Source organism: Zingiber officinale, chromosome 7A (genome assembly GCF_018446385.1).
Source record: "Zingiber officinale cultivar Zhangliang chromosome 7A, Zo_v1.1, whole genome shotgun sequence".
NCBI classification, from domain to species: Eukaryota; Viridiplantae; Streptophyta; class Magnoliopsida; order Zingiberales; family Zingiberaceae; genus Zingiber; species Zingiber officinale.
In genome coordinates this window covers 105,942,704-105,949,086 of record NC_055998.1, presented here as the reverse complement: position 1 = coordinate 105,949,086, position 6,383 = coordinate 105,942,704, and the positions used below count along the sequence as shown (strand labels likewise).

At 39.8% G+C, this 6,383-nt stretch overlaps 1 non-coding gene across 1 annotated transcript; it reads right to left on the bottom strand.

Moving 5' to 3' along the window:
• Positions 1 to 6,054: 6,054 nt before the first annotated feature.
• On the bottom strand, positions 6,055 to 6,164 carry LOC122003137. Its single transcript, XR_006117808.1, has one exon. It is a non-coding gene; the product is annotated as a small nucleolar RNA R71 (small nucleolar RNA).
• Positions 6,165 to 6,383: the final 219 nt, after the last annotated feature.

Genomic DNA, 6,383 nt, shown 5'->3' with positions numbered 1-6,383 from the left:
ACAAATGCCCATATTTGAGCATTTTTAACTTAAACAATAAAGATATCCACTCTCCATTGTATTCCAATACCCAACCTTGAGCATTTTCACTAAAGAAGGTAAAACCACATTCCAAGGTGTATGAAAATAATTTTTCAAGTCCTTAAAGAGTAACTCCCCCTAAAGACATGATTGTGAACTTCTATCATTGCACCAATAATGACTTGGAAACCCAAATTTAGAAGTTTGAGGTTCAAAAATTCAATATTGAAACCAAACCTCAACCTAAACTTCAATTTAGTCTTCCTCAACCAATCCATCCTTGTTTTCAACATGAAAACACCTTTTTTATGTATACAAATGTATTTTGAGGGGTTAGGAATGGTTTCCTAGACTAAACTTGGTTTGGAATGCTGAAATCAGGCTTTCCCAGCTGAAATCAGGCTTTCCCAGCCAAAATCAGCTTCCTCAATCGATTGGAGTTGGGTCCCAATCGATTGAACGAGCTTGAATCAATCCACTGATCGATTCAGGAGGGCTGGATCGATCGGTGGATCGATCCAGGAAGCTTCTATTTGCGAGAAGCTTGCTCTCAATCGATCACCCGATCGATTGAGACCCTTCAATCGATCGGGTGATCGATTGAATGCTTGATAGTTCTGAAATTCACTTGCGGTGAATTTCAGAAACTCCCCAAAAATTTTCTAAAATTCTAAAAATCATGAAAATTTGTGTAGACACTATTTAGGACATATATTATCATGGAAAAATAGTTTTATAAGAAAATACTTCATATTTTCAAAGATTTACACAAACTAGAAAACTTACAAAAACTTTAGTGTTTTCTTCTAGTTTGTGCCTAACTATTTCATGGTGATTATTATTAAACGATAGCCTTCACCAATGGTTTTCCAAAAGCATTTTAAAACAATTTTCAAAAACCAATATTCCACCATGTTCCTTGGGCTTAATGCACATGACTTGTACATTAGCTTTCCCAATGATGGAAAAACACATAACTATGTGTTTTGATGAACTTAAAACTCAAAAGAATGCACTAAATCAACATTTTGAGTTTTGTTCATCATCCTAACATCTCACTTGTATCTAATGTGCACTAAAACACATACAAGTCACCTTATGGGTCTTTGTGAGATGCAAAGTTTGATTTTGCCCTAATCTAGGGATCATGCATATCTATCTGGGCATTTTTGAATTTTAGACATCCACCAAAGATGTTACTTGTTAATTAACGCCATTAGTCCTTAATAAACAAGGAATTAAAATGATGCATGATGATGTTATGGCATACATCAAAAATAAATAATTCTTAAAAGAAAATTTCCTATAACTATATGATGTATGGATGATATGACATGGTATTTTTGTGTTTTTCATAATAAGGCATGAGTGCAAACACAAATAAATAAATATGTCATGGAATTTGATGGGCAAGCAAAGCATGGCAAGTTAGCATAGATAAAATACCTAGATTACCTACCTAAGTATCTTTAACCCTTAGCTAACTTAAAAATTTAAACCCTATATTGCCCACTATTTCCCAAGAAAATGTCAAAACCCAAATTTGATATTTCTTTTGCTTTTCCTAATTTGTACCAATTTAAATTAAGCATATTCCTCAAATTTTGGCACAATTTACTCTTTTAAAGAGTAATCAATTGAGTTAAGGCTTAAATTTGCCTTTAACTTCCTAAGAACATACCAAAATCCCAACTTGGTAGTTCTTATGATTGTCTCAAATTGTGTTATTTAAAATTTCATCCAATTTCTCAAAATATGACACATTTTACTCTTTCCAAGAGTAAACCCTTTATCCTTTTCATTTTCAAAGGTTAATAATAACCTTGAAAATGCTCCTTGAGTGTCAACTTCATCATGATTGGGTTAACTACCCTTCCACTTAGAGTTGACACTCTCTAACCCATCTATGGGGTAGAGAAGATGCTCCTAGGAACCCAAAATCTATTGGTGCTCCTTGGATGCTCTAGGTACTCACTAGGGATAACTTCCCTAGATACCTTCCTAACGACCTTGTTTGGCTTCTTAGAAGCCTTGGTCACATTTTCTAGGTCAACCCTAGGGATTGCTTCCCTTGTGTCCTTCTCTGTGACTTTCTTGGACTTCTTAGAAGTCTTAGTCACATTTGTTGTAAAAATACTCTTAGGAATAACCTTCCTAGTATTCTTGACTTGACCACTAGACCTAGGGTTTATTCCATAAATATATGGAACTCTATGGTAAGTGGGTACATCCTTTTTGGTTTTAGGTTCGTATCCCAAACCTCTATGGCCCTTGGATGACCCTTGTTGTCCTAAACTTAAATTTTGCTCATTTTACCCTTTAAGGATATTTTCCATCCTTTTTAGGGTCTTTTCTAGTTTGTCAAGTCTTGACCTCAAGACTTGATTTTCCATCACTAAGTCCTTAGTTTTTGGTTTTCCATTAAGTCCATGAGCATTTTTGTTTCTAGGCTTGTAGCTAAAATCCTTAGAGTTCTTGCCTAAAATTCCATCTACCTTCCTAACCCTAGGTGTGGTAGTTTTAGCATGGAGAGCCATGTGTTTTTCCTTAATGCTATCATGCTCTCTATTCTTATGGTAAATAGCATTAAAATGATAAAGACTTGACTTAGCATGCTTTTTGCCATTGTTCAAGGGAGTATGCTCAATAAATGATACCTTTTTTTTTACCTTGGAGGCTCCCCCTTCCTCCATGAGCCTTGACCGCTTTCTTCCCCTTGGAACATTGGCTCCTATAATGTCCCTTTTGATTGCAAGAGAAGCATACAATGTGCTCCTTGCTCTTTTTTGTTTCGGGAGCAGTCTTCTTGGACTTCTCTTTGCCCTTTGGTGCCACTTGGCCCTTTTTCTTGGCCAATTTGGGTCACTTGCTCTTGTAGTGCCCTTTTTCCCTACATTCAAAACATACGATATGATTTTTATTAATAATTGACACAATTATATCTTTAGATGTAGGAGTGGATTCTTCTCCTTTGGATCCGGATGTGGAGGCTTCCTCTTGATCCGATGATGATTCTTCTCCAATAGATTTGACTCGATTTGTGGAGGTGGAAGCTTCTTCATCCTCTTCTCTTCTTGACCCGGATGTGGAGACTTCTCCTTCTTCTTGATCCGGTGTCACCAAAAGTTGCTCCCCCTCAATCCTAGAGGTGGAGACTTCTTCATCTTCATCTTGGACATGGAACAAGGAGTATGCCCTCTCCTTGCTATCTTCATTGCATTCCTTTGAAGATGAGGCTTCTTGGACTTCTTCTTTGGAAGTTTAGCATCTCTCAACTTCGGAGTCCTCTTCTTCTTGAATTTGATCCACTGAGTCACCCTCTTTGGATTCTTCTTGATCTTGTATAGTGGAGGGGATCTCATGAATCTTTGCCAACTTGCTCCATAGCTCCTTGGCATCCTTGAATTCTCCAACTTGAGCCAAAATATTGTTTGGCAATAAATTGACCAAAAGCTTAGTCACTTTATCATTTGCCTTGCTCCTTTGAACTTGCTCTTGACTCCATTTGCTTTTCTTGAGAGGCTTGTCGTTGGAGTTTGTTGGAGCTTCAAAATCTTCCATGAGAGCAAACCATTGCTCTATCTCCATCATCAAGAAATTCTCGATCTTTGATTTCCAAAGATCGAAGCTTGTTGAAGTAAATGATAGAGGCACCCTTGTATCAAATCCAAGCCCGTCTTGGAATTCCATGTTGAAGTTGAGCTTGAAGAAATCTTTGACTTGAAGAATTTTGCTCCAACTTCTTCACCCTCTAGCTCTTTGCCCCTTCCGGCGATGATTCCGGTGAAGAGCAACCTCGCTCTCATACCACTTATTAGGACCGAAATGTAGCTAGAGGGGGGGTGAATAGCTCATCGCGTGCTCGTGGTCGGCGTTGCTTGTTTCTTCAAAGATGTGCAACGGAAATATACAAGAAACAACACACACAACGCTAACAAGTAGATTTACTTGGTATCCACCTCCAAAGGAGGTGACTAGTTCAAGGATCCACACACTCACACACACCTCCACTAATAAAAACTCCTTTTCGGTAACTACCGAAGGCGGAGAAACCCTATAAGTTCACACTACAAGAAGAAAGGGAAAGGATACACAAATACAAGCAAAAGCTTACAATGAGTATAGAAAACCCTAACCCTAGCTTTCTTCCTCTTGTTGTAGATCCGCCTCTTGACTTGGAAAAACCTCCAAGAGCTTCAAGAACTAGCGGTGAGAATCCTGTGGAGAAGCTCTGTGATCGCTGGTGAAGATCGGGAGAAGTGGCCGAGAGTTCTGCCGAAGGAATCGAACGCCTTCAGCTAAATACGATGCCAACGGTCGGATCTCGATCGATTGGAACGCTCCCAGTCGATCGGGGAGGCTTTGGATCGATCAACCGATCGATCCAGAGCGCCTCTGTGCTCTCTGGAATAGCCTGGATCGATCGACTGATCGATCCAGGGCTTATTGCGAAATCACGCCTCCCAATCGATCAGTCCAATCGATCGATTGATCGATTGGGAGCTCTTGATCGATCACCCGATCGATCCAAAGGGGCTCTATTCGTGCGACACTTCTCCCCAATCGATCCACTGATCGATTGGGATAATGTCTGTCACGGGGACTCACCCGATCGATCGGTCGATCGATTGGGCATGATCCAATCGATTGGCTGATCGATCCAGATCTTGGTTTTTGACCAAAACCAAGTCCAAAGCCCCCTAAACCAACATCCAGTCAACCATGACTTGTTGGTACATAAAAACTAGCATCTGGTCACCCTTGACCAGCTAGGGCTCTCTCACCAAGTGTCTGGTCAATTCCTTTGACCCACTTGGACTTTTCTCCTCTTGCCAAGTATCCGGTCAATCCCTTTGACCTACTTGGACTTTTCTTCCTTGTTCCAAGTATCCGGTCAATACATTTGACCTACTTGGACTTTCACCAGATGTCTGATCAACCTTGACCCATCTGGATTTCCCCGTGCCTGGCTTCACTCACCAGGACTTCCCTTCTGCCTAGCTTCACTCACTAGGACTTCTCTTCTGCTTGGCTTCACTCACCAGGTCTTTCACCTAGCTTCACTCAGTAAGATTTTCACCTGGCTTCACTCACCAGGATTTTCTTTTGCCTGGCTTCACTCACCAGGACTTTCACCTAGCTTCACTCACTAGGTCTTTCACCTGGCTTCACTCACTAGGATTTTCTTCTGCCTGGCTTCACTCACCAGTACTTCCTTTGCCTAACCTCCAAGTTAAGACTTTCACCTGGCTTCACTCACCAGAATTTTCCAGTCAAGTATCCGGTCAACCTTGACCTACTTGACTCTCCATCACAGTCTCCACACATGAACAATTGCACTTGCAATCTCCATGTGTTGTCTACATGTATTGTCAAACATGTATTGTCAAACCATCAAAACATAAACATTAAGACTCGAGCTTGACCCAATTCAAACTCAGTCAAACTAGGTCAACCTTGACCTGGGGAATATTGCACCAACAATCTCCCAACACATTTTCCTTTCAGGAATTCAAAAGAAAAGGTGTACGCATAGAGCCTCAAGGGAAGATGATTTATTGCCTTTCGACCTAGAAATTGATCGAATATTTCACCAAAGACTCAAAATTTAGTAAACAATGGAAGACAATCAAAATCAGAATATCCACAACCTACTCAAGATGAATAATAATAAACTTCTTGGAGATTATACATCGCCTAGCGTTTATGGTTTCAGATTAAGTATAGCACGCCCTACCATAAAGGCAAATAATTTTGAACTTAAGCTAGCTCTAATTCATATGATTCAAAAAATCCCAACTAAGTGTAATCCCTATGGAGAATCCGAATATGCACTTGGCAAATTTCTTGGAGATATATGGCACCCTTAAACAAAATGGGACTTCTGTTGATGCTATACACCTAATGTTATTCCCATTTTCACTAAGAGACAAAGTTAAGCTATGACTTTTATCACTACCTTTAGAATGCATATCCACCTGGGACTAATATGAGCTGAGGTTTCTGAGCAAGTTCTACTCCCCAAGCAAAATAACCCACATGAGACATCTGATTACCAATTTTATGCAAAAGGATGGAGAGTCTTTGTTTGAATCTTGGGATCGATTCAAGAGCTTACTTCAGTAGTGCCCACATCATGGGCTAGAAAGATAGTTGGTTATTCATACCTTCTACAACGAAATATCATATCTTGCTAAGGTATTACTAGACTCAGCCATTGGAGGAGCCATCATGAATAAGACTCTAGAAGAGGCTGAGAAGATAATAGAAAGTGTAGCCTTCAATTATCAATGATGGGCCAATGAGAGAAGCACCTCAACTCAAGCTCCTAGAATGCATCAAGTAAACCAAGTGGATTTGAT